General features: G+C 50.2%; 1 protein-coding gene across 1 annotated transcript in view; it reads left to right on the top strand.

Annotated features, from left to right (window-relative positions):
- The first annotated feature begins 421 nt into the window (after nt 1-421).
- Nucleotides 422-10,000, top strand: part of LOC113826842 (proline-rich protein 36) — a 35,616-nt gene continuing 26,037 nt past the window's right edge. Inside the window, exon 1 of the mRNA XM_070123146.1 lies at nt 422-852. The gene's annotated coding sequence lies outside the window, so the exon portion shown is untranslated. The remainder of the gene's footprint in view (nt 853-10,000) is intronic.

Raw genomic sequence — 10,000 nt, 5'->3', positions numbered from 1 at the left:
AGTTTTTCTCAGTTATTGCCGGTTAATATGTATATTATTTTTAAAAATGTTTTGCGTCTTTCGAAATATTACTGTTTTTTTTCCTAGATCTGCTAAGCTTACTTTTTCATAGTGATTGAAATTATTGCTCTTTGTATTTTGGCGGTTGTTGAAGCGGAATGCAATCGCGTCTGAACAAAAGCATCTGGTCTTAGCCGTGTGTCAGAGGGTGGTTGAGAACTCCACATAGAGAGGGCGTAACGTGGAGTGGAGTTTGCGATGTGGAGTGGACGCGGAGGGACGTGGAGTCTGCGACGTGGAGTGGATATAGAGGGAAGTGGAGTTTGTAATGTTGAGTGGACGCAGAGGGAAGTGGAGTCTGTGACATGGACTGGATATAGAGGGAAGTGGAGTTTGTGACGTGGAGTGGACGCGGAGGGAAGTGGAGTGGAGTATTCCGTGCGGAGTGGCGGGCGTCGCGGGCACTGCAGGGCGGTGGGTGTCCGGCCCGAGCGAGGGGGCCGTGGCGGGGCGCGGCGACGAGCGAGTGCGACGGCGGGCGGGGCGTGCGGGCGAGTGTGGCCCTGTTGCGGGGAAGCTCAGGGGGCCGAACACGCACACACGCACACACACACACACACTCGCACACATACGCACACACGCACACACACGCTCGCACACATACACACACGGCCCCGCGCTGGTGGTGGCGGTGGCGGTGGTGGTGGTGGTAGTAGAGGCAGTCGTGGTAGCTGTGTGGCACTGGCTGGCTGGCTGGTGGCACTGGGAGCGAGCGGCCAGATAGTCGCGGCACCCCAGTGTTGACCCGTCGCGAGCACCGCCTGGCTGGCTCCTCGCTGACACCCGCTCGTGGTACTCGCCCGCAGCGCCTTCGTCGGGAGTCTTGAGGGAGGCCTTTGGGGGGGATGAGGACCCCCACCCCTCCACCCTCCCTCTGATAAGACGTGCGCGATGTGGAGAATTATTATTATTATTTTTTAACCCTTCTGTTTTTTTTTCGCAAACTTTTTTATTTTTTTCTTTGCTTTTCGTTTTTCTTCTCTGTTTTCTTGTTACTTTTTTTTTCACATTGTTTTTGTTTTGTTTGGTGTAGTACTGCTGGAATCTTTTCCGTTTATGTTTTTTTTTCGTGAAACTTGTTTTGTTTCACGATTTTTTTTTATTATCATTATTTTTGTTCCATATATCCTCGTGTTATGTGTTTGTGCTCACGCAAAGGACTGCTTGGAAAATCTACACACAAAATGGGCCAAGAAAGAAAAAAAGAGAGAGAAAAAAAGGAAAAACGATAAAAAAAACAAAAACGAAAAAAACAACAACAGAAAAGCGAAGTGATGGCCCAGAGAACATCCCAGGAAGTTGGCAGCATCCAGTGCCTCTCAGCAGTGAATTTACAAGTGAAACATCATCTCCCGCCAGCGCCTCTCTCTGTGACGGACCGACCGACCGACCGACCGACGGCACCAGGGAGTCTGTGGGTGTGTTGGGGCGAAAGGGGGAGGGGGGGAGGGGGGTGGCTACGAGGTGCAGTTTCCAGATGTCTTCTCCCTTCCTCTTGTGGTGTCCTGCTCTTGTTCTCTCTCTCTCTCTCCTCTCTCTCTCTCTCGATCCCTTTTCTGTTTTCTTTTCTTTGTCTTCTCTCGTTTTTTTTTGTATATCCTTTTCTCACTTTCTCTTTCTCTTCCTTGTCTTCTCTCTCCTTTTCTTGATATCCCCTTTTCTCTCTCTCCTTTTCCCCTTTCTCCTTTCTCTCTCTTGACATCTCCCTTTCTCCTCTTCCTCACACTTGACATACCCTTTTCTCTCTTTCCTGTCTTCTCTCTCTCTCTTGACATCTCCCTTTCTCCTCTTCCTTACTCTTGACATCCCCTTTCTCTCTCTCTCTCTCTTTCCCCTTTCTCCTCCTCTCTCTCCTTGACATCCCCCTTTCTCCTCTCCCTCACTCTTGACATCTCCCTTTCTCCTCTCCCTCACTCTTGACATCTCTCTCTCTCTCTCCCTTTCCTCCTTGTGACTTTCCAATCTCCCCACCTTTTACCCCCTCTGTTTGTCCCCCCACCTTTTCTCCCCCTTTCTCCTCCACCCCCCCCCCCTATTGAGCCCCCCCCCCCCCCCACTTTCCTGCTAAATGACATTGCTTCCTTGTTCTTCTTCAGGTCTTTGTGTGTCCACGCTGTTCTACGCTTTGTCACCCCTGCCTGTTCTTCCTCTTTGTCTTATTCTTGTGTGCGTGTGTGTTTCCTTGTTCTTTGTGTGTGTGTTTCCTTGTTCTTTGTGTGTGTGTTTCCTTGTTCTTTCTATGTTTATCAGGTCGGTGTTCTTCGAATTGTGGCTGGCTCTTAACTCCTCGTCTTGTTTGGGTCGTGTTGTTTGGGTCTGTTCTGTGTCTGTCTGTCTGGTTGTGTTTGTGTGTGTGTCTGTTTCTGTCTGTTTGTGTCTATTCTCCTTGCTTCTGTCTGTCTGTTTGTGTTTGTATCTGTGTCTGTTTGTCTGTCTATTTCTGCCTGCCTCTGTTTGTGTTTGTATGTCTGTCCCTCTGTCTGTGTGTTTGTCTGTCTATTCTCCTTGCCTCTTTCTGTCTGTCTGTCTGTCTGAATGACTGTCGTTGTCGTACCTCGTCTCTCATCTGAGTTCACGGAGTTCACGTTTCTCGTCAGGTTCTCAGGTCTTTCGTCCTTCTCTCCCTCTCGTTCTTTCTTCTTCTCCTTCCTCGTTCTACTTTTTCCCTTTTCCTGTCTGTCTCCTTTTCCTTCCTCCTCCTCCTTATACCTCTTCTTTCTCCTTCTTCTTCCTCCTCGTAGTCGTCGTCGTCGTCGGCCTCCTCCTCCTCCTCCTCCTCCTCCTCCTCCTCCTCCTCCTCCTCCTCGTCCTCCTCCTCTTCCTCCCGCCCTTCTCTTCTTTCTCCTCCTCCCTTTCTCTTCTTTCTCCTCCTACCCCTCCTCCTCTTCGTTCGCACATTGTTGCTCTTATTCTCCCGTGCTTGTCAACTCCTTATTTTCCCTGTCAACTCCATCAACTCGGCCCCTCGTGCCTTTCTTTATGCAACTCCGCTTTTTAGCTCCTTGTATTTCTCCCATTTTTATTAATGTCTCGCGTCTACACCGTCTTTTGTTTTGTTTTTCTTATTATTTTCTTTCTTTTTTATCTTTGCTTCGATGTTTTGTTTTGTTTTTCTTTTTACTTTCTCTCTTTTTTTTTTGTCTTTGCTACGATGTTTTGTTTTGTTTTTCTTTTTACTTTCTCTCTCTTTTTTTTGTCTTTGCTTCGATGGTCATGTTACAGCATCCTCCCGAGTCTTTCTGTTGTTTCAGCTTAAGTGTTTCTACCTGGTACCTGTGTCTGTGTTTTATTTCCTTGTTTTGTTTTGTTTTTTATCTCTGTTTTTTTGTGTGTCTTTTGTCTTTTTTTCTTAGTGTTTTTTGATACGCAATTTTGGGGTTTGTGTTGTGTTTTTTTTCAGTGTTTATCTTTCTTTTTTTTCGTCTCTCTCTCCCTGTCCCCTATTTCAGCCAGATGTCTCCCCCCGTATCGCTCTCTCTTTTTTTATGTTCACGCACCTGCCATCTCCCCTCCCTGCCCCCCCCCTCTCTCTCTCTCTCTTTTCCCCTTCGCGAAATCTGTCTCGCTCTCTCCCCTCGTTTCCTGGTAACGCCTTTGCTATGCAGGCTCCCCCCCCCTTCCTCCCCTGTGCCTCGTGTTCTGTGTTTTCCTTCGTTTGTTTCGTGTTTGTCGGGGCGTTCATCTCCTTCGTGCGTGTTGTATGGGCGTTCCCTTTAAACGTACGTGTTGTATGGGCGTTCTCTTCTCACGGACGTGTTGTATGGGCGTTCCCCTTAAACGTACGTGTTGTATGGGCGTTCTCTTCTCACGGACGTGTTGTATGGGCGTTCCCCTCTCACGTACGTGTTGTATGGGCGTTCCCCTCTCACATACGTGTTGTATGGGCCTTCCCTTCTCACGCACTGTCCCGTAGCACGAAGCACCTGATTCTTGAGAGCGTTAGGTACGTCGGGCCCCATACCCCCCCCCCCCCCCATGAAGTTCACCTGGATTCCCCCCCCCCCCCCCTTCCCCCTAGGCGACTCGCGGACAGACCCTCGGTGTCGGAGGCAGTGGCGCCGTGACCTCCTGCGAACACACGTGGCCGCCGATGAAGTGATGTGAGGATGTGGTGGTTCTCCCCCTTGGAAGAGGAGGCACTTGAGAGAGAGAGAGAGAGAGAGAGATGTTATTTTCGAACATTTTGAAAAGAACAAGGCCACGGAAAAAACATTTTAAAAGAACAAGGCCACGGAAAAAAATATTTTGAAAGAACAAGGCCACGAGAAAAAAAACATTTTGAAAAGAACAAGGCTACGGAAAAAAACATTTTGAAAAGAACAAGGCCACGGAAAAAAACATTTTAGAAAGAACAAGGCCACGGAAAAAAAACATTTTGAAAAGAACAAGGCCACGGAAAAAAAAAACATTTTGAAAAGAACAAGGCCACGGAAAAGGTTTCAAAGCTGATGATGTTGCAGTGTTTTTTTTTTTTTTTCCAACTCTTCGATTGCCATTAGCATTGCGTGTCGCGTCCTCGAGCCGCGGCGGATTGTAAGTATGGTTCCCCTGTTGCTTGGTGTGCGAGGTCCGAGGTCCTCTTGCTCGCGTGATGTCATGGCGGGGGCTTACTGAGGCCGCCGTGACATCATAGGTCAAGGTGACAGCTGTCTGGTGACCCGGAGATAGTAAGTAATGAGGTTGAGCGGAGTTTGGGGCGAGGACCAGAGGAGGAAGTGGCCGCCGGGGCGTCTCGCTGTTTCTGAAGGCGGCCGGGGCGCAGGAGGAGGAGGAAGAGAAGAAGAAGAAGAAGAAGAAGAGGAATAGGAAGAATAAGGAGGAGGAAGAGGAAGAAGAAGAAGAAGGGAGGGAGACAAAGGACGGACGCCCCTCTCGCTGCCCGCACGCGCGCGTCCCAGTGCCAACGGGGGCGGCTCTCCCCCCGAGGCAAACCCGGCGGTGCTTTAACCGCGTCCGAGGCAAACCCGGCGGTGACTCAGGGAACACGGGAGGCCCTGTGCTGCTGCGGCGACCTCATCGGCGCGTTGGTGTTGGTGGCGGTCGTTAAGCGGCGAGCGTAAATAAATAACACGGAGTAGGAGTAGGACTTCTCCCTACCCCCCCTTCTTCCCCTTTCCCACCCACCTCACGCCTCTCTCCTCCTTCCCCCTTCCCACCCACCTCACGTCCCCCGCTCCTCCTCCCCTCTTCCCCCTTCCCCCACCACCTCACGCCCCCCCCTTCTCCTCCTTCCCCCCACCTCACGCCCCCCCCCCGGCCCTCTCCCCCTCCCCCCTCCCCGCAACTGCATGCCCGTCATACATCTCCCGCTCAAGTGCGTGATGTGTCGGGTGCCCGCTTATTCGTGGAAGGTGACGTCACGCGGAAACGTTACTCGGGGGGAGGAGGGGGGGGGGCGCTTTGTTGTCGCGCGGGGGCAGGGGCCACGAGATTTCCCCCCCCCCCCCTCCATCCTCAACCCCCTTCCACGCCCCCCGCCCCGTTCGCACGCGCGCCCGCACTGGCCCGCCGATCAGCTGACGGGGCCGGCCGGAGCTCTAATTAGAAGGACGCGCGACGCCGCACACTCAATCAGAGGGGGGGGAGGGGACAGAGGTGGAGGGAGGAGGGGGGGGGGTCGTCGCGCCGAAACGTGGTCGCAGCCGGCCATGCGGGGCGTGTTATGTGACGCCCGGGCGGGGATATGAGGGCGGTTATGTGAGCCGAGGCCGAAGGACCCGCTCGGCTCTTGAGGAAGATTATGAATATATATATATATATATATATATATATATATATATATATATATATATATATATATATATATATATATGTATGTGTGTGCGTGTGCGTGTGCGTGTGCGTGTGCGTGTGCGTGTGTGTGTGTGTGTGTGTGTGTGTGTGTGTGTGTCATTTAGATAGATGTAGATTTTGGGTGCGTATGTTTGCGCTTAATACAGAGGTATGCGATAGTGTATGATTGTACATATATGCTGTATATGCTTTATGTACGTATATATGTGCATGTAGATGCGTAAGTTCAAATATCTGTATGTGTACAGACCATATATATATATATTTTTTATATGATATATGCTCTCTATGGATGTGGGTATGTAGGTTATGTAGGCTGTGTATGTATGTATGTGCACAGACCATATATATATATTTTATATGATATATGCTCTCTATGTATGTGGGTATGTAGGTTATGTAGGCTGTGTATGTATGTATGTATGTATGTGCACCGACCAGGATATAACGGAGGCGGAAAGCAGACAGACATGAGAAAGGACACTTGTTATTGTGCGTGGGAGTCGCATGATGAGTTGATGGGCCGGTGGGGGCGTGGTGGGTGGGAGGAGGGTGGGTTGGTGGGTGACAGGGAGGGAGGGAAGGAAGGAGGGTGGGTGACAGGGAGGGAAGGAGGGAGGGAGGGAGGGAATGAACACGAGGTCAAAAGGGAGAAAGAACAAAAGAAGAGAGAGAGAGAGAGAGAGAGAGCGAGAGAGAGAGCGAGAGAGAGAGCGAGAGAGAGAGAGAGAGGAGAGAGAGAGAGAGAGAGAGAGAGAGAGAGAGAGAGAGAGAGAGAGAGAGAGAGAGAGAGAGAGAGAGAGAGAGACAGAGAGAGAGAGAGGCAAACAGGTAGAACCAGACAGACAGACAAACAGACAGAAACAGAGTCAGACAGACAAACAGAAACAGAGACGGAGAAGGCACGCAATGCAAGGCGAGAGTACTGTCAAGGGGAGATGAAATTAGGGGAGTGAGGGAAGGGGTAGGGAAGGGGTAGGGGAGGGTAGGGGATGGGAAGGGGAAGTGGTAGAGGAGGGGAGTGAGGGAAGGGGCAGGGAAGGGGAAGGGGGAGGGGCGTCCGTGACATACAGTGGAGACGGAGCCGCGAGTGCGTAATTAAAGTCGGGAATACTTGCAGTGGAGGGGAGAATAAGGGAGGAAGGGGAGGAGAAGGAGAAGAGGTACGGCGAAGGGAGGAAGGGGAGGAGAAGAGGTACGGCGAAGGGAGGAAGGGGAGGAGGAGGAGGAGAAGAGGTACGTCGAAGGGAGGAAGGGGGAAGAGAAGGAATGAAGGCAGTGAGAAGGGAAGGGAGAGGATAAAGGCAGGACGAAGGGAGGAAGGGAAAGGGAAGAAGAGGCAGGGCTAAGGGAGGAAGCGAAGGGGACGGAGAAGAGACACGGCGAAGGGGAAGAATAAAGACACGGAGAAGGGAGGAAGCGAAGGGGAAGAAATAAAGACACGGCGGAAGGGGGGGAAGCGGTAAGGGGCGTGGCTTACAGGTGGACCCCGCTTCCCGCCCGTGTCGTAAGGGCCCCGTGACTGATGGCGACGCTGCCGGGGCGGATCAAAGGCGCAGACGGACGGGGGAGTAGGAGGGGGAGGAGGAAGGAGGAAGAGGAGAAGGGAGGAGGAAGAGGAGAAGGAAGGAGGAAGGAGGAAGAGGAGAAAGGGGGAAGGAGGAAGAGGAGAAAGGAGGAGGAGGAGGGGGGAAGGAGGAAGGAGGTAGAGGAAGAGGAGGAGAAAGGAGGAAAAGGAGAAGAAAGGAGGAAGAGGAGGAGTAGGAAGGAGGAAGAGAAGAAAGGAGGAAGGAGGAAGAGGAGGAGGAAGGAGGAAGAGGAGAAGGAAGGATTGATAATAACAACCATAGTTAAAGTAATAGTGATGGTATTGATCATGATAATGATGATGACGATAATATTGATGATAATAATAATAATAATAATAATAATAATAGCAATAATAATGATGATAATAATGATAATAATAATAATTATGATAAGATAATAAATGGATGACGTAGAAGAACGGAGAGTGTCGAAATTATGTTCGAGGTGCGTGGATGTTTTCCAAGACAGATAGGCCTATATGTTACGACGAAAGAACAGGAAGAACAGGAATTGATGGTTGGGAGGTGAAGAATTTAAAGAATTGATGATCTTGACGCGGGGAAAAGTAGGAATGCGGATGGTGTTCGGTGTTCATAGATGTTCTTCATTGATGTTCATGGATGTTCACGGATGTTCTTCATGGAAGTTCTTCATTGATGTTCATGAATGTTTGATGTTCATGGATGTTCTTCATTGATGTTCATGGATGTTCTTCATTGATGTTCATGGATGTTTGATGTTCATGGATGTTCTTCATTGATGTTCATGGATGTTCTTCATTGATATTCATGGATTTTCTTCTTGGATGTTCATGAATATTTGATGTTCATGAATGTTTGATGTTCATGGATGTTCTTCATTGATGTTCATGGATGTTCTTCATTGATGTTCATGGATGTTCTTCATTGATGTTCATGGATGTTCTTCATTGATGTTCATGGATTTTCTTCTTGGATGTTCATGAATATTTGATGTTCATGGATGTTATTCATCGATGTTCATGAATGTTTGATGTTCATGGATGTTATTCATTGATATACATGGTTGATCTTGGATGTTCATGAATGTTTGAAGTTCATGGATGTTTTTCATTGATATACATGGTTGATCTTGGATGTTCATGAATGTTTGAAGTTCATGGATGTTTTTCATTGATATACATGGTTGATCTTGGATGTTCATGAATGTTTGAAGTTCATGGATGTTTTTCATTGATATACATGGTTGATCTTGGATGTTCATGAATGTTTGATGTTCATGGATGTTCTTCATCGATGTTCATGAATGTTTGAAGTTCATGGATGTTCTTCATTGATGTTCATGAATGATGTTTGATGTTCACGGATGTTCTCTGAGACTGATGTGCTGAAGATAATGAAGAGGAGAACGATAGGCCTATAGATACATTGTTATTTCTTGGGCGATCCTTGGCTGGGGAGAGAGTTCAACCGTGAGAGCATAGGTGGATAGGTCCTCTCTGAGAAGGAATTTTTATATGACCGTTGGAATAGGGAGGGTGGGGGGGGGAGGAGAGGGGAGAGGAAAGGGGAAGGGGAAGGGGATAGGGGGGTGAGGAGAGGAGAGGGGAAGGGGAAGGGTGGGGAGGGGAAAGGAGAGAGGGTAGGGGAGGGTGAAGGTGGAGGCGAGAGAGGGGGAAGGTTAGGGGGAAAGGGAAGGGGAAGGAGAGGGAAGGGTAGGGGAGGAAGGTAGAAGGGGAGGGGGAGAGGGGCACCCGAGGGTCCACCGCCACCTTAATCACGTGACCCGTGGCAGCTACAGGCGACACAGATCCGGTTCGAATTACAATGATTCGCTTACCCCCCCTCCCCCACCCCCACCCCTGCCCCTTCCTCCTTCATCCAGCCCTACCCTTAGGACTCTCCCCCTCCGTCTCTAGGACTCCCCTCTCCCCCCCCCCCCCCACAATCTCTAGAAATCCCCCTCCTCCCAATCCCCACCCCCACTCCGCTCGTTCATCCAGCACCACAGATATTCTTTCCGTCCTCCTCCCCCCCCAGGGGTCGTTCCTCCCCTCCCCACCCCTCCTTCCGTCCACTCCTTCCGTCCCCCCCCCCCTTCCCACTCCCTCCCCTCTCCTCTCTCCCCTTCCCACTCCCACTCCCTCCTTCCCCCTTTCCCACTCCCACTCCCTCCCCCCTTCCCCCTCCCACTCCCTCCCTCCTTCCCCTCTCCTCTCCCCCCTTCCCCCTCCCTCCCCCCCCTTTCCCACTCCCTCCCACGGGTAGAGAGAGACTGGTGGGCATCCGCGGGCAAGCTTCCGTAAACAAATAAATACCCGGTGGAGGAAGCTTGAGGTCGCCGCCATGCCAATAGTGCCTTCCTCCACCCCCCCATCCCCGCTTTCCCCCCTCCCCCTTCCCCCCCTCCCTTTTTCGCTGTGGGGGGTTGTCTGCTCGGGCTGGGCTGGGTTTTATTTATTTATTTATTTATTTCATTTTTGATTTTTCTTATTCATTTTTTCATTATTATTTGTTTATTTTATTCATTTTTTATTAGTCATTTGTGTGTGAGTGTGTGTGTATCTGTATCTGTATGT

This window comes from Penaeus vannamei, chromosome 6, assembly GCF_042767895.1.
Source record: "Penaeus vannamei isolate JL-2024 chromosome 6, ASM4276789v1, whole genome shotgun sequence".
NCBI classification, from domain to species: domain Eukaryota; kingdom Metazoa; phylum Arthropoda; class Malacostraca; order Decapoda; family Penaeidae; genus Penaeus; species Penaeus vannamei.
This window is presented reverse-complemented; position numbering and strand designations above follow the sequence as displayed.